The sequence below is a fragment of the Nelumbo nucifera genome, chromosome 6 (genome assembly GCF_055504915.1).
Source record: "Nelumbo nucifera cultivar China Antique chromosome 6, China Antique-T2T, whole genome shotgun sequence".
Classification (NCBI taxonomy): domain Eukaryota; kingdom Viridiplantae; phylum Streptophyta; class Magnoliopsida; order Proteales; family Nelumbonaceae; genus Nelumbo; species Nelumbo nucifera.
Genome location: NC_142654.1, coordinates 25,808,497 through 25,827,544, shown reverse-complemented (window position 1 = coordinate 25,827,544; position 19,048 = coordinate 25,808,497). Strand labels below are relative to the sequence as shown.

Here is a 19,048-nt window from a genome sequence, read left to right as displayed (position 1 = left end):
ACAAAAAATTTTGGTTAATTGAATCGATTAATTCGGTATTTTTGAAAAATCGAAGGATCGTTTTGGTTTTCAATAAACCTAAAAGACTGATGTTTAACCAAACCGGCCAATGTGTGTGTGTGTGTGCATTATATATAAATATTATATTTATAATTATATACTTATAATAATCTATTCTATAATGTATAATATATTATATACTATATATATATATATTTATAATATACTATAAATATAAAAACCAAGAAATCAAAGAATCAAAGCAATAAAAAACTAAAACCAATCAACAAATTAATCAGTTGATTTAGTTCAATTTCAATTCAAGGATTTTTCAAAATCAGTAGTACTGATTTGATTTCAAAAAAATACCCCATTGTTCAATTAATCGAACTGTGAGCACCCCTACTGTCAGCACCCGATTTTTGCTCGATCCGCCACCTAAACCCCAATTCACCCCAAATTCCCGATCAGACCCTTCTGATCCTTTCTTAACACCCAAAAACCCAATAAAGCTGAATTTCACCTCGAGAGCCCTCAGATCCACTGTTAAAACATGCCTGATATCTATTTGATGGCCTCGATCGACCCTCACTTACACATCAACTGTTAGATTAGACACAACCATTAGATGCAGGACCTCTCAAAACATCTACCCGTAAAATCGGGTTCTAACACCTACCTTCAACTATGACTAGTGAAAGATGTAGCTCTTCAACAAAAAGAAGACCTTCAAAAAAAAGCTTAAGCTTTAGATTTAAGAATAGAGCAAAGTGGAATATGAGATGATCTGGCAAAGAGGAACTCCCCATTGTGATCATGTGCAATTAATTGAATAGTTGTAGAGGCAGAGGTGACTAAAGCATCAAAATTAATTTTAACTCTCTCCACTAAAATTGTCCATGGGTCAGGCTTAGGCTTGGCTTTTGCTAAAATTAGAATGGGCTTGACCCAAAGCCCGAGCCCAACATAATGCAAAATCAGGCCCGAAGCCCGGCCTATGAACAAGTCTACTCCAAGCTGTAATTCTCTCTATAGTTATTGTAGATGTTGTCTCCTTACAAATACTTTTAGGATCTAGTAAATACTCGATGGAGGCATTAGCTTTAGAAATAACACTAAGGAGATTAAGGCTATGTTTGGAAATGATGCAAATGGAGTGTAAATCCCAGTTTAGGGTAAATTTGCGCTATGGTTCACTTTTGCCTGTGTTTGGCAACATACATTTATGCATTGACAAATGACAGATCAATGCATATTTACATTGATAATAAGATGTAAAAGTACATCAATAAAAAAGAAGTAAATTTGCATTCAAGAGGGCTTTTGATAAAAAAAAAAACATAATCTTTATTGGAATTCATGTTTGCGTCGTCCATTATAGCTAAAAGGCTGTTTGGTAAGAAGGTAAATTTGTCAGTGCAAAACTAACCCAATTTTACAATTTACGTGAACCGTTTTACACTCTACATATTTTCATTCACACTTGTTTGCATCGTTCCCAAATGCAGCCTAAAGGAAATCTATTGACCATTAATAAAAATGGGAATGGTAATCGTCCCATTCGTCAAAACTCCTGATTTTAATTTCCAAAATTACCCCTATTGACCATTAATAAAATTGGGAATTATAATCGTCCCATTCGTCAAAACTTCTAATTTAATTTCCAAAATTACCCCTATTAACAATTAATAAAAATGGGAATGGTAATCGTCCTAGTCGTCAAAACTCCTAATTTTAATTTCCAAAATTACCCCTCACCATTATTTCTATTTGTTTTTCCATTGTTTAAAAGTTCATTAGTTTTTGTTGGAAACTCTGATTTTTATTTCCAAAATTATCCTCATTATTTATTATACCATATATATGCTTTGCTCCTGTAACTATGTTTATTAATTTATTTTCTTAAAAACCAACAATAAGGCTCCATTTGGAAGGAGTACAAATACAAATATATGTAGAGTGTAAAACCTTGTAATTTGTATTATTTTGTATGTATTTGTACTGTACATATTTGTATTTGTATTCCTTCCAAATTGATCATAAGGGGTAATTGTAGAGGTATAAATCGGGCCGTGTCACCCGCGGCCATGGTTCAACATGATTTTGAGTCAGCCTGGCACGATCGAGTGAGCCATGCCGCCTGTAACCCGCATGATGGCATGGGCACAGCCTAGTACGACCCATATATATATTTTATATATAATATATAATATGTATATATATATTATATAATATATTAATATATATATAATTTTATTATATTATTATATATAAACAATTGTATACATCAAAATTCATATAAAATAAAATTTTAAGATGTTTTTTAATTTTTGTATATATTTTTAAATTTATGTTAAAATTTTCATTATTTTTTTAAATTAAAAAAAAACATGACTTGGCCCGGTTTGTGGCCTGGCCCGACCTGCACTTTGCACAAGCCACATGTAGGTTGTGCCATGTTGGCCCAGCATGGCCCGATTTTACACCTCTAGGTGATTGATTGGAAAATATGTGAACAAAAATAATGTATGTTTTTAGATACTTGGAAGTAATGGAGTTCCAAGTGTTTTTGTTCTTCATTTTTTATCATATTTAGTCTTTTGCCTTTCATCTCAAGAAAATTCAACAACAACATATGGCAAAATCATACTCAATATCATGTTTATCACAATTGCAAAGTTCTATTATTTCTTTCACTCTTTTATGTTATGAAAATGCAATAGGAGTTTTGATTTCACATCATGCTTTAGTTTAAAATTGAGTTTCTTTGATAATTATTTCTATTTAATTAATTTGAGGGTTTTGGTTTAATAAGTTTTGATTTATAAGTTTCAAGCACTTTTCATCTTTGGGATTAACTTAGTGTTTAATCATGTGTCTTTAACAGGCTTACATTTGCCCAAATCAAGTTTGTATTTGTAATTTCTAAGCATTTTCTAGTGTTTTGTAACTTGTAAGTTCTCACACACCTAATTCTCTTAACCATTAGCGAAGACACCATAAAAATACCAAAACTTAGTGTTTGTTCTATATAAAGATCCAAGTTGTTTGCTTTCAACATCTTGCACTTGCAAGCTAAGAGCAAAACCCTCGTACTGGTTTGCTTTTGGCATCCTCTAGGTTTGGTTTTAACATCCTACACTAGAAAGTTGAGAGCAAACCCCCTACTGCTAGTCTCTTTAATTGAATTAAATCTATGTTACACCGTTTCAACTAGGATCAGTCCTTGGGTTTTAATTTATGACTAGCACGAAGCATTATGGTTGGTTCCATAGCCCTCTAAGCGATTGTACTAATATTGCAATATAAAGCTTTTTGTGTACTTATATACACACACATTACATTATATGTCAAATGGAATCCTTAATCATGTTTTAAGTCAGTTTTGTTTTCTTTAGCATTATACCACTCACACTCAATTAGGATAAAGTAATTGAAGTATGATTTTATTTTATGACAATCAAATAGATTGACACTAACACAAGTGAAGAATCAAACAAGTGACCACACCCAACTTAGTTAAGATCTATATTTAGTTGTGGTATGGTTCAAATATCCTGTGCGATGCCATTCTACTAGTATCATTAAAAAGGAGATCATTGAGCGCCAACCATAAGTTTTTTGGGGGCAAACCACAATTCAATACATCATTATCCACAATGGATATAAGAAAATTTGGGCACACGGACCATGTATAGGTTCTACAAAGGGAAGTAGCCATTTTAGTTAGACAGTGCACAGCTACATTAGTCGTACGACGGATTGCTTTAACCGAGACAAAGGGAAAGTGTCGAAGTAAACTTCTAAAATCTGCAATAGGTGTACTAATGCGCCACAATGGTTCGAAAGACTCCACCAACAAAAGTTGAACAATAAGTGACAAATGTAAATGAATCCCTAAAAGAATAATCCCCTATTTTCATCATTATTTAATTTATCAATAGTCCACCAAGTCAAAAACAACTCACCTAGATCTTGAAAGTGGAGGCCCTCAAAGTGAAAGTTCAACATGGAGCCAAAAAGAATAGCTTTCATATCAATAAATCAGTGACAAGGTGCAGCAGTGACTCTTCTCCATTAGCTCAGTTTGGAAGGAGTACAAATACAAAATACAAATATGTAAAGTATTTGCACTCTACATATTTGTATTTGTACTCCCCTTCCAAATTGAGCTATTAGAACAAATTGGACAGGTGGTATCCAGCTAGGTATGAACTGTGCCAAATGATCATGTGTGTAGGTAACAAATTCTTTAAACATCTTCGAATGAAAAGTTTTAGAGAAAGAGAGGTCTTTGTGGACTAGAACTGCTTCCGTGTAAGGTTGCCAAACATGATAGAATCACTTGAACTTCCAACCATTGACGCTATGAGCACTTTAACACCTCATGAAGATGAGTGCCTACAATGAGACATTTATGTCCAACACAACTCATATGATAAATTAGCATCCCTCCCAGGCAATTGAAGAAGAGAAACCATATTTCACTGCTTGGAATGTTGATCAATAAATTGTGCAACCTTCACATTCGCAATGGTAGAATTCACATAATCACTGATTATGTTGCATTTGTTTGAAGTGTAAATTCACTTTTATACTGACGAAAAAAGTGGTGCCGGTTCAGTGATGGATGGAAAATGAAATCGAATGGATTTGAATTTTTACGCTGATGACGTTTGGTTGTCACGATGTAAAAGTGAAGCTTCCTACTCTCTTTCTGCTCTGAAACTCTTCCTTCCATCAAACCTAGTTTTTGCTCTATGGAACTCTCCCTACTCTCAAATTCTCCTCAGTGGCTTCTGTTTCTGCTCTAAAACATCCTCTTCCTCTGACCTCTGGCAGAGATCCAAAGAGGGCTCTGCATCCAAACGTCCTCTCCACCCACACTGCGACTATAGTTGTTGTCTTTGTAATGAAGATGCAACGAAACTCCTGGACTCAAGTTCCAACGTTGGAGAGGTCAAGAAAACTTGAATGGGAACCCAGTTGCCCTGCGCCATGAACGACAACATTGATCTTCTGCGCTCTGAGATGATGGAAATGCTGGTTGAATCCAGTTGACCATTGCAGCACTTAGAAGAGGTGTGAGCTCTGGTTTGTTGTCGTTTGGTACCAACCTGGGTGAAGGAATCAAGTAATAGATGGAAACTTCTTACACTAGTGTATAATCTTGCGGTGTGGAGGCTGAGCAAAGAAGGTAATGTTTTGTTCAAATATGATTGAGCTGCAATGCTCATCTTGCAAATCTGCGCGGTTTAACACAGTACATAGATCTGCAACGCTGATGGTGAAGTCTTCATCATTGGAAACTTAGATTCTCTGCTCTACGGTGGAATGCCGATGCAAGTGAGATATCAAAAAGAAATAGTACCTGATCAGAAAAGGGGGGAGAACCGCTACTGCCAGAAGTTGTAGTGGTAGGTAGAAAAGAGGAGGGTGAAATCGGGGAGGAAGAAGAATATGAAGGGGAGAGAGAGAGAGCGTACATTGAGTTTTGAGAAGATAAGAGTTTTACATCAATTTTATTGGTGGTAACTTCGATGTAAAACTTACCTAAATGGAGTTTTACACTCGTTTACGATATAAAATAACATATCATCCAAATGTTAGCAAAATTGAACCAGAGTGTAAAATTTATCCCAGCTTACATTTAAACCTTAAACAAATACACCCTAAGAAAAAAACCATTTGCACACCATGGGTCTTGATAGAAATACATTAACCAGCCATTACTAATAAGCCCATTGAGGCACCCTTCCTTAAAAGCTCTTTACTTTTCAACATGCTTGACCGAATAAATGAACACGGAATTCGCACCATGAAAATATTTAGTGTTCAGAACTTCAACCCAATATTAGTAAGAAATCTCCAACTAAGTTTAGCAATCAATGCTATATTCTGAAGTTTTACAACTATCAAGCCAAGACCACCATCCTTTTTTTTTTTATAAAGAACTATTATGTTACTAAAGGGATTTGAACCCAAGTTGCTTAATTTAAACATAAGTATTTTGACCACTAGACCACCCCACCATAAGTATTTAGATGTCAAGCAACATAAAACTGAACAGCAAATCAAGGAGAAAATAAGAAGAAGAATTAGAGATAACACCAAGATTTGACTGCTTCGACTTGGTAGCCTACATCCACGAGAGGAAGGGAAGAATATCCATTATGAGAACAAGAGATATAACTCTCTCTCTCTCTCTCTCTCTCACACACACACACTCAACCCTAATCCCACACAACTACCCGCTTAAATAAGAAAAAGACTGAATTATATCACAATTACACATAAATCCCTTTTCTCCCATAAATACATAAAGGTCCCTATAATTTATCAATATTACAAATATACCCTATAACCTCCAACAGCCCAAATACATTATATCTCTTAACACGCCCCCTTAAACTCAAGGTGGAAAAACTAGCTTGAGTTGCAATTAACGATATTGAAGTAACCTCCATGGAAATAGGTTTACTATTGAAGCAGCAACCATGAACCTTGAGATGTTGAAGGGACCTCTGAACTAACAGTTCACCAATACACGACAAATTATCACATCACTACACTTTTCGTGAACACCAAGGGAGCTTCACACATTCACCATCAATCCACCATTGCACCACAAACTATCACATCACTACACCGTTTTTGAATACCACCGGAGGCTTCACACACTCACCAACAAAGTTATCACCACACCACAAACCATCACCAACTCACAAACATCTACAACTTGAGGAATCAAAAGCCTCTTTTCCAACTCACAAAACACTACCAATTCACAAACAGCCACAACTTGAGGCATCAATACCTCTTTTTCCAACTCACAAACAACCACAACTTGAGGCATCAATGCCTCTTTTCCAACTCACAATACATTGAGGTTAGTAATTGACTACTACCTCAACTGAACTTGAAATGGTAGCAACTAGAAGACCTTCATAGATCACAAAATCACTTATCATACCACTATTAAACTCTTCACAACATTGATCACTAACCTAGAAATATTTCAATCACAACATTCCCTCATGGATTTGATCCATTAGAGGGATACACACCTCATTGTTCACCTAACACAATAGTCATGTGATGGTCAAAAACCGCCACTAATCACCGAGAAAGAAAGGTAAAACTGGTTTGATCCCTTGTAGTAGTGAGTATCAACCTTCCAAAAAGAAACCCTAGATAGATCAACTATGAAAGGAAACCCTACTAGACCTGTACCCAAAAATCAGTAGCCCTCAAGAGATTTGTGAGTGAACATGGAGCAAACATAGATTATAGAGCAACATGCTCCAATACCATGTTAAACAACATAAAATAGCTTTCATACTATGTCAAGTAACATAAAACAAAATAGCAAATCAAGGAGAAAATAAGAAGAAGACGCTACAAAAGAATACACCTCCAGTGGCAATTCAAGAAGTGGATATAGGTCAGTTGCTGCTAATAATACTAATATATAGCGGTAGTCACTTAAAACTGCCGCTAAAAACATTGTTGACTACCGCTATAAGGTTGGCATCAAATTTCCTTTTCTCCTCCCCCGCGTAAATCCCTAAACATCTCTCTCTCTCTCTCCTTTCTCACAATCGGAGAATGATATCGGTCAAATCTTCTCACAATCGAATGGGAACCAAAGGGCAATCTCAATCTTGACTTTCTTGCAACCAGAGAACAACCTCGGTCTGGATTTTCTCACAAATGGACGACAACCAAAGGGTGACCTCGATCTTGACTTTCTCAGCACCAAATAAACAACCAAATATCGACATTAACATGTGAGACTCTCTCTTTCCCTCTTAGTGTTCATTGTACATGCTTCTAGAACTTATTCAACTGAATTTTAGTGATTTCTTAACTTTTGTAGGTTTAGATCCTTTTGTTTGTTTATATTGTTTCTTTCTAGTTAATATATTTGAAAATTTTCTTGATGATAGTTAAGTCAATAGTAGGTATAAAACATACATTGGTAGTAATCACATTTAATGATGTAACAGGTCTAGTGAATTTGAATCACAACCCTAACAATGATCTTCTTTCACAGTTTTATTTTCTTCAAGTGTTAAATTTGAGGTGATCTCCATATTTCAATAATAATAGTTCATGTAGAATTGGAGTTCTTTATTTTAAGGGGCAATTGTAGTTCCTTGTATTATATACCTAAAACATTTTGGAGTTGGAACATTTGTAAACTAGATTTCCAGAAATGTCATCATTTTTGGGTTTGTTATGTTCCTCTATCTTAGTATGGGGTCTTGTTCATGAGATTTGAAGCATGATTTTGAGTTTTATCCCTTGGATAGAAAGCAAAGAAAGAAAATGTCTCCTAAAGAACAACCATTTAAGAATTTACAGGCTGCAATGGAGCATGGACTTACTTCAGCTAAAGAGTATATAAAACAGAAAAGGTTTTGCACTATACAGATTTGTATTTGTACTCTTCCCAGACTCAACCTAAACAGTACATGGAAAACAAATTAATCAGAATAAAAGGAAGAAATATAGTAAAATATATATCCCATGTTGAGTACAGAGACAACCATGAGAACTTGAAGTGGTAGCTATGTATAGGTTCTCATTGTAAAACCGGATTTCAATGTCAGAGTGATTGTGAGTGGACTTAAGTCTTTTTTAGATTATTTTGGAATTTGTTTAGATTTAATAGGATTATTATTAGGTATTTAGAGTTGTATTGAGAATTAGATTCTATACTTGAGTGTCCTAGCAGGTTTGTCTTAGTTTTAAAGTAGTGTGCTTTGTTCCCTAATTCAGAATTTCAGATGAAGTACACTATAGTAGGAATTTTTTCCTTGTGATCTCACAAAGAAAGTGCTGAAAACTGGGCAAGCCGAACCCAAGTTGATCTATGGGATGTTCCAGTCACCCAACTACTCTCACCAGAAATGTTTGTGAGAAAGCTCATATAAGCAATAAAATCAGTTTGTTAATGAAGGAAGATGGTTATGAATGGCTCCATATGGTGAAGCTTACCTTAGAGGAGTTTTCTCTAGATCAAATAAAGGACCAGTTATTGCAAAAGTTACTGAAAGAGAAGTTGCATGCATGGCTTCTTTACAAGGTAATTGAAGATGAAAAAGGTTCTAGTGTATTAGATAAGGGAGGGTAAGGTGTGCTGCATTTAGCAGCTGCTCTTGGTTATGATTGGGCCATAGAACCAATAGTAGCTGCGGGTGTTAGTATCAATTTCTATGATGTGAATGGTTGGGCTGCACTTCACTAGGCAACATTTTATGGCAAGTGAGGACCTTTAAATGCATTTTGTTGTCTTTTTATAAAATATGGTTATCTTTTTGTAGCCATTAGGTTGTTGCCTTATCTCCAAATAGCTAACTTAAGAGTTAAGATATGAAGACACTCCATGCACATGCAAAAGCAATCTTTTGAAAACTGTATTAGGTGCTGAACCAAAAAGGGACCTGATTGTATTTTCTTGATTTAACTCTATGTTTCAACCACATAACTATAAATGAGCTTATTTTATTCTTTAGTAATTTTTGGTCATTAATAGCCTAATTGATAGATTGTCTAGCTCATATTAACATTATAGTTATGAAGAAGAGTTAACAACATTAACTTTTAATTTAATCAAATTGAATTTCCTTCTTCTATAGGACCTTTTTCGGCATTAATTCTGATATGCATGCAACTTTCCCAAGGATCCCACTTTGCCATATTTGTGAACTATTGCTGTTTTTGTTAAAGGAAAAAACATAAAAAAAATATACCTAATTAAATTGTTTTGTGCATTGATCAAAATATTAAATTGTTTTGTGCTTAATGGGGCAGAACTGGTTAATAAAATCTTTAAATGCATCATTTGGCATCCATGGGTTTGTTGGTGAAAGCTTACTGTTTGGATATATTGGATCAATTGTCTAAAATTAAACATTACATGGGTCTAAACTATGGATTGGCTCATTGTTTGAACCATGGGTCTGGCCCATAGTTCTGAACCATGGACCTGACCCACAGTTCTGAGCCACTCACAGGTCTGAACCATGTTCTGACCCACAGTTCTGAGCCACCCATAGGTCTGAACCATGTTCTGGACCATGGTTCTCCCCCTCCCTTCTCACATTTAGGTGTTAGGCTCCCTGAAAACAAGATCTAAATCTTCGATGGATATGGCATTGAGAGTGAATGGTAAAACAAGATTCATGTAGAATTCATAAAAAAAAAAAAAAAACAAGATTCATGTAGCTTCATGCAGTCTAGAAAATGCTTAATTGAGTTGAATTGAGATTCAGATCCAAATCTTATTGCTCAAGAAGAAGTTTTAACATTTCTTGAGTTTTCTAAACTTAGAAAACTTGATAGCAAGCAATTCCTACATACTTGTGCAAGAATTCGACATCCGAATCTTATTGTATTACTATCATTCAAACATACTATTGTGAGCAGGAATTCAACATAGACGCTTGCATATACTTGCATGAGGATCAAAACATCCATTGGATCATTGTCCTCAAGAGTGTACATGGAATGAAACCATAGTTATGGGGATATACAACTGATGAATAAAGTACATGATCGACCTGCAAATGAAACCCTTTATGAACATGAATGGAATGTCAACTAAGAAATATGCCAAACAATGGGTTCCTTGGTTACCTTGATCATGTCAGTTTTCTAGTCCAGTTCATATTTCACCTTACTCCCTTGTCCTATTTCAACCACCTGCAAGAATTGGAAGTTTCTTTAGTAAAACCCAATAAGCAAAACGAGCCTCATCCACCATAAAACTCAAAATTTTGACCCCCCCCCCTGTGAAAGCTTAATGGAAAATTAAAACCTTTTATGTCAACACATACTAGAAGATTGCATTCTTTAACCTTTTATGTCACCCTAAATACTTGGTGATCATAGCCTGAAGTCACAACATAGGTTCATTGTAGGCCTAAGTCAAGCTTGAGAATTCTTTTTTTTTTTTTTTTTATCTCAAGCCAATCTAGGCAAGACTTGTCCTTTTTACAGCACTGGCTTAATTAAATGAGTCTTAAAGACTTTTGACGAATGATAGAGTAGGTGGATTCTTTTCTCAGGGGAGGGGATAAAGGCTGAAAATTTCTTAGTTTCAAATGTAGGGAGCAGAGATTACAGGTAGATTTCTAAATAGAAGGTTTTGTGTGGAAAAGGGCTGAGAAAATGGTGACATGTTGGGGATGTTCTTTGTATGAAGGTTCTTTGTATCTTCCTTTCTTTCCTAGTTGTGCATCTATATATAGTGGTTTTACATGTTGGGGGTGATCTTTGTTGATAATGGCTTTAAATAGAGCGGATTGGCAAAATAGGATTAATGTACCCGACCCCATATAGCTGGGATAAGGCATGAATGATGATGATTACAATTATTTTGTTTACTAATCCTCAAGAAAGTAAAAAATAGCATTCCTAACTCCCATGCTCTTACCTTTATTTCAAAACTTGATTTTCTTCTAGAAGAGGTAATAAGGTCAAACATGGGATGCATATCAATCAATTTATTCTCTCTCTCTCTCATGCCTGTAATTGTGGGATGGACCATGCAGGTTGCATTTAGGACAAAGGTTTTCCACCCAAATATTAACAGCAATGGCAGTATTTATCTTAACATATTGGAGCAGTGGGGCCCTGCCCTGACTATTTCCAAGGTTCTTGTTCTATTACTTCTGATACACATAACAATTACTTTTTGAAAGCTTATTATTAAGCCCATCCTTTCTATGAAGTTGGGAAGTGTCTAAATAGGGTGCAGAGTTAATCTCTGGGGTCAGAAATCAATTCATAAATAACTAATTTTCAGATGGTCATTACTATAAAAAAGAAATTTCAGATTGGTCATAACAAAATGGTGAATAATTATGATTATTTGATCATTTTTCTATGATCTAGAAGACATGATGGTAAATGACATTACCCTTGCATGGACCTTACTTTTGGCATAGTTTACAAAATTAGGACATTTTTGTCAACAAGTATTGTTCTTCACGTGAGAACTTGACAATTGATCATGTTCTGCCAGTTTCTAAAGGTGGAGAGTGGAAGTTTTCCTCCTACACTACATGGTGAGTAATAGCTTAAAGCTCATCTAATTGCATAATTGAGTAGAATTCCTTTATTCAATATCATGTAGTAAGAATTCCTTTCATCTTCTCTATGTTCAAAATGATAGCTAGTCTAGAACAATATAATTTTTACCCATTTGTTTCAAAAGATCCAATCACTTCTCAAATGACCTAGTAAACAACCTATTGTCAAGTTAAGCTAAAATTTTTCCCATAGAGGTGTTTCTATCTGATTAAAGTCTTTGCATTTAACTTTATTTTTTTCCCAGTTTCTCCTATCTGTGATCAATCCTTTGATTGCTAGAAGTTGGTATCTCATGATAAAAGATTTACACCTATTCATATTATTCCTTTCATTTGGAATCTAATCTAGGAAAAATCAAGTATATAATCTACAGTGTGATAATATGGTTCCTTTTGGGTGGACAATAGGTCTTCCAACAATACAACAATATCTTACTGAATTATGAATTGCTTAGCTCAGAGGAGAATGTTCAAACTCCTTGACTAGGTAGAGCATGAGTTGGCAAGCACCAGCAGTAGAAGAGATTATCTGAGTTCTGTATCCAACCAAAAGGGCAACATCATCCCAAGCATTAGCTGACAAATGAGCTAATTTGTTTCAGGTTAAAAAGTCAGCACCCAAAATAGATGGAGATTTATTCTGTGAATGCAAGGTTGTTCAGCCTCTATGACTGCTAATAGTTCAGTTGGTACGTATATTTTGTGAATAGAGATTCCTTCACAAATTTTTATTTATCTAATAGCATTTGAACATTGAACCAGCTTATAGTCATGACATGAGAGGCTTGTTTCTTCATGAAGATAAAAAGAGACCAAGCTTAACCCATAGATGACTGAAACATGGGCTGTCATCTTTTTATTTGAGGTTTTACTTGTACTAAAGCCGAATTTCTGATTGGATTTGGATCAAAAAGCCTGTCAACTTGACTTGAGCTGAGCGCAAAGTGAGTTCCAACCAATCCATGGGGCCTATTGCCAGCTAGAGCCAGGATCTTGAGGAGACAATAAGAAGGCCCAGCAGTCTTTTGGGTACCAGTTAATGATTGCCCATATCAAAATTTTAGGCTAATAGAACAAATTTTCATCAAATTTTGAGCTGCATTAGGCTTTGGATTTACGATTGATTCTAACAAGGATAAGAAAGCATATAGAATCTACTCTTACAGCAGCCAAACAGGACTTTATTGGTTGTCCTTAGTACTAGAAAAGACCCCAAACTAAATCTTATATGATATCTCCATCTAGCAAAGGAAAACCATTATTTTTGGCCAACTTGCTGAAAGGACATTCCAAGAACAAACTGCATAATCTGATATCAATATCATCAACCCATCAAACAACCCTACAAGAGAACATGCATGTACAAGGCATAAGGAAATTACATGGCATCATTACTCTAGAACCACAATGCTTACTCAAGTCTATTGTCTAGAGGATCTAGCTCTAGGCTGGAAAATTAAGGGTTGTTTGAACAAGTCCAAATTGTTGCATTCTTATATCCTTCAATCCTCTAGACTTATCAACTAGATTAGTCAGATTAGCCTTGTCTAAGATGGTACGTGAAGATGAAGCCTTGAGTGGGGCAGAGTTACTTTCAGTTGTCATCCAAGGGGCTGAGGATGTTGAGGGAAAGCATCACAACAACCCTTACGCTCTTATCTATTTTGGAGGGGAGTAGAAGAAAACTTGGATTAGAATTTTCCCTTTCTTCCGAACTATGTATGAAATAAACTGTGTTCACTAGGAAGTTTCAATTTGAGATGATTCTGATGGTTCATTTCTGTTTAGAATTCTCATCAGGTATCATCTTGTTAATGCGCTTTCAAATTACATTATCTTTCTTATTGCAATTAATTAAATTGTGTTTTGAAGTATTCTCTTCATCTCATTTGTGTCTAATATTGTTTGCTATAGATGATGAGGAAAACTCGGGACCCATGTTGGAATGAAGAATTCCAGTTCATGCTAGAACAAGCCCCTTTAAATTAGAAGCTCCATATTAAAGTCATTGGTAAGCGGGCATGCTTAGGTTTCAGAGGAAAGGTAAAATTATCATCCATTAATGTTATAATTTATGTACTCCACAATCTTTTGGTCTTGATTTACCTCTTTGTGTAATATAGGAATCATTGGGACATGTGGACATCAATCTTACAGACATTGTGAACAATGTCTAGCAGCAGCTCAAGTGGCTATTTGAGAGAGGAGTCAATCAAGGAACATAAAGCAAGACCTCTTGCTGTTTTAGATAACTTTATATGCAGGAATTATGTAAATAAATATGGGTTTTGAAAGGAGTCAACCAATTGCAAGTGTCTTGAGTTTTGAGAATGGATGATGAAATTTGTATTAGAGAATGTATTAATTTGTGATTCAAATGTTTTTTTTGTAGAAAAATATTTTGAGAGTGGAAAATAGATCTTTTAATTTGCATTTGTATTTCATTCTAATTTAGATGAATGTAAACAAAACATGTTATTTGAAGAAAAGCAAGAATAAGTTAAAAAAGATATGAATTATATGAAAAAAAGACTACTGCTAAAGAAGTCCACGGCTGCTGCTAAAACAAAAGCGTGCCAAAGTTATGACTGCCGCTAAAAATAGCGTCGGCAGCCGAGAAAACTGCCGCTAGAATGTCTAGTGACAGTTCTTTTAGCGATAGTTTTAGGGATAAAAGTCATTTTTCTTGTAGTGAGAATTAGAAAGAACACCAAGATTTTATTTGGTACAACTTGGTACCCTACATCCATGGGAGGAGAGGAAAAATATCCATTATGAGAACAAGAGATACAACTCTCTCTCTCTCTCTCTCTCATTCACTCACTCACTCAACTCTAATCCCACACAACCACTGATTTAAATAAGCAAAATGCCAAATTACATCAAAATTACACATAAGCTCATTTTTCTCACATAAATGCATACATGTCCCCATAATTTATCAATATTATAAATATACCTTACAACCTCCAACAAACCAAATACAATCAAATATAATACATCTCTCAACATCAGACAACCATCTTCTTTTGGCTTTAAGAGGTATTTCCAAGAAGTTAGGTGAGCTCTTGTGCTTTCTATGGGCCTTACCCCACCAAAAATCATGTCAAACTCCATCCATTTTATTACATATATATATCTAAGTAATAAATGGATTTGCATGAGATACGTTAGAAGTGCTTCCAGCGTAGATTTGATAAGCACTAGCCAACCTACCTAAGACAACAATTTTATCTTTGATAAAGGTCCACCTAAATATCTTTCCTTCATACTCATAGCACGAACCCCCACCGTAGTAGCTATGCAAAGACAAAGACACTTGTGAGTGTTTTACTAAAAAATACGGTTGATTTTTAGTAATTTATAATTTGCCCCGACCATTAACTAAAGACAACAATCTATTGTTTTATATAATCAACTTCAATGAAAATGCACTTATCAAGAATCAATATATCATCAACAAAGAATAAGTGATTCAACTTGATGCCTGACATTCCAAATCTAATACCAAGCAAATATTTCTCTTTTTAGACTTTGAGTGAACATATGAATAGATAAGGAGATAAAAAGCATCACTTTCACAATCCCCTATATATATATATATACTGGTAGCTAGAGCTAGAGCCATTTACCTGTATTTCCAGATTTAAGGTAGATATACAAACGAAAATGATATTACAAAACTGATGACCAAAATCCAAAGAAGTGTTTTCATCACAAAGCCCCACTCAACTCTATCATATGCTTTTCAAAATTCTAGTTTAAGCATAAAATTGCAATGTCTACCTTTTGTTTTTGAAAGGAGTGTACTATTCCATGGGCAATAATGATGTTATCAATGTTGAGAATATATCCCTATATTTTTGTTGTGCAAATGAAAGAGACTTATCAACAATTAGCAAGCATACAATAATAAAGTCAAACAATCAAATACAAAACAAACAATAATAGAAGATACCAAGATTTATATGGAAAACCTCTCAATGTGACGATAAAAAATCATGAAATTGAAGCCCAAAACTTCTATTATCAACAATAATAATGGGGTACAATATTTTTTTATCTAATTACAATTAAATATAAACATAAAAAAAATATTGAATTCAAATAACAAGCATCATCAACAAAGATAGATAACAAATAAGAAATTTCTCATCAAGAGTGGATGCACAACTGAAAAGAAAGAAGAGATGTTGAAAAAACGATTGTTGTCTCCTTGTAGTATCATCTTCTAGAATTGTTGAGAGAGAACTCATCCAATTAGTTGAATACCCAAGAGTATCTAATATATATATATATATATATATTAAAGTAATGAAATCCGGCCAAAGCCTCTCCAGTTAAACATGTGGCCCTCCTCCATTCAGACATCTGTCCATAAAAAACTCAGGAGAGAGTTTATTTAGTTTCCCATTAGAGATGTGACCATACAATATATGAGCTAGGAGGCAGTTTTAAGTCACATACCTATTTTTCAGCAGAACAAAACCCCTCATTCATTTCAATTGGAAGGCCACCATCCTAAATTGTAAGAAGAAGAGAGCTTAATGGGTCACTAGGCTAGCTTTCAATTTTCGAGTTCAATCTGCCCAAAACTTCAATTTTAGAGAAATAAGACATTCAATCTGGTATTTACATTATGCTCAATCTCTGTTTTCTTTTCATCCTCTATTTCGTGTATTTACATGTTTCCCATTTACATGTTTCATTCTCTGTACAGCCTCTGCGGTCTACAACCTTCAATTTCATTATACCTTCAAACTGCACTTTTTCAGCCTGCATACTTTCAGGTATTAACTAAACCTTCCATTCTACCTTGGATCAATCTTCTTCTATTCTGGAACATTTAAAATTTTCTACAGTTAATAAAAAAAAGTGGACTGATTCTGTACATCCTCTGCGGACAACAGCCTTCAATTTCATTTGAGGTTCAATCTGCATCAAATTGCACTTTCTTCAGCCCGCAACCTTTTTGATATTAACTAAGCCTTCTATTCTCCGTTGGGTCAATTTTATTTTATTCTAAAATATTTCAATTTTTCTACGGTTAATTCAAAACCTGGACGGTACCTCTATAGCCTCTGCGGTCTACAGTGTGCCCTTTCATTGGACGTTGAATCTGCATCATACTGCACTTTTTCATCCTGCAACCTTTCAGGTATTAACTGAACCTTCCCTTCTCCCTTGAATCAATGTTGTTCTATTCTGGAACATTTAAGTTTTTCTACAGTTAATACAAAAGCTGTACCGATTCTTACAGCCTCTACAGTCTATAGTGTGAACTTCCATTAGACGTTGATTCTGCATCAAACTGCACTTTTCAGCCTTCCTTTCAGGTATTAACTAAACCTTCCAGATGATCCAGTTAAGAATCCTGTGATTATAGATGTCTGTAATTATTTGCTATGTTGATTTAGAAGACAGAAGGGCCATATTTTAAATTGGGTCCCATTATTTGTTGTGTTGATTGCTTACTATGTTTTGGCACATGTACCAAAATGCGAATTTACTGATCCATCTAGGGACAGGCACCAATCAACCATGGCGGGCTAGCTGTTTCCAGCAAAATAAATATTGACCCAACACTGCGTGTAGTTTGGTTTCCGATACAGCCTTGATAACGTGATTTACTCAAACCACTTGTGTTCATTTACATCAGTTCGCCGGCGACCAGGAAGGTCATACGAGGTTGTTTATGGCGCCGATGGTCAAGTACCGCACTCAGCGGTGGTTGAGCAGTTGTCGAGTTTCGTAGTGACCGTTGTCTTCATTTTTTTAATTTTTCTTCATCAATTTTCGCATGTTTAAGTTAGTTTTTTTTGGTTGAAATGGGTGATAAACCACACGTCTGTGCCCAGTCGACGCCTGTTGAAGTTTTCAATTCGTCGCTCTATCGAGCGACAGCCTGCTATGGTCGGGTTAAGAAGGTGACTTGATTGGTTAAGTGGGTCGGGTCGCGTTGACCCGGTTTATAGCGATTCAGTTTACATGTTTTACATAATTATTCAGATCCGGTTTGTTTCAACACGGGTTTAATGCATTTAAACCCATATCATATAATTTTAATTTCTGATAATTAATTACTCAAAATTAATAAGGAAATTAATAATTAATAATTAATAATCTTATTAATTAATAATATTTAATTGATAATTAACTATTACCACTAATGTTAACCATTAAACCGGTTTAAATTTGATTATTACTAATAATAATTACTTATAATTAATTAATGATAATAATTAATTACAGATAATTACTTATTGAGTTACTGGTAATTAATTAATGATAATATTGATAATTATTAATTTCGACTGATAATTAATAACGATTTTAATAATGATAATTATTATTTCGGATATATTCATTTAATATTTATATTAATTCATAATAATTATTACATAAATACATAAGGGTCAATTTATCAATTGATTGTAGCCATACATGATGATGATTTGGTTGTAGTCATATATTTTTCATCTCTTACTTTAGAGGATGGATGCATATGCAAATGTTGTTTGGCATGGATTGTTTTTCTTAGCAACTCTTTGAATGGATATTCCCATCAATCGAATCACTTTTTCGAGAAATACGAGACATCTAAGTCGTACAAGTAAAGAGATCTATTCATTGATAAGAAAAAGAAAAAACGTGAATGGTGATTGGATTGATGATAAAATAGAATCCTGGGTCGCGAACAATGATTCGATTGATGATGAAGAGAATAAAAATGTTTTTTATCCATTCATATGTCCCTAAATATTAAGTAGTATTGGTGATATTGTTGTAAACATACATCTAAGTTTACTATTTTATAAATAGATTAATGATTTCAAAGTTATTGATATTTTTTTGGGGGGTGGGTTGTTATTTTTTATTGTTAAATAGTAAATTTCAAATTAAATGATACTATAGTTGCCCCTTAGTATGAGGTCATTGTCTAGATA

At 34.6% G+C, this 19,048-nt stretch overlaps 1 long non-coding RNA gene across 4 annotated transcripts; it reads left to right on the top strand.

The window, feature by feature from the left end:
• Positions 1-6,800: 6,800 nt before the first annotated feature.
• On the top strand, positions 6,801-14,534 carry LOC104598645 (uncharacterized). 4 transcript variants are annotated; one of them, XR_735416.3, is made up of 6 exons: positions 6,801-7,790; positions 11,562-11,663; positions 12,035-12,077; positions 12,704-12,790; positions 14,016-14,144; positions 14,225-14,534. It is a non-coding gene; the product is annotated as an uncharacterized LOC104598645 (long non-coding RNA). The 4 variants fall into 4 exon arrangements; XR_016077222.1 differs by lacking the exon at positions 12,035-12,077 and having other exon boundaries at positions 6,806-7,790; XR_735415.3 differs by lacking the exon at positions 11,562-11,663 and having other exon boundaries at positions 6,819-7,790.
• The last annotated feature ends 4,514 nt before the right edge of the window (positions 14,535-19,048 follow it).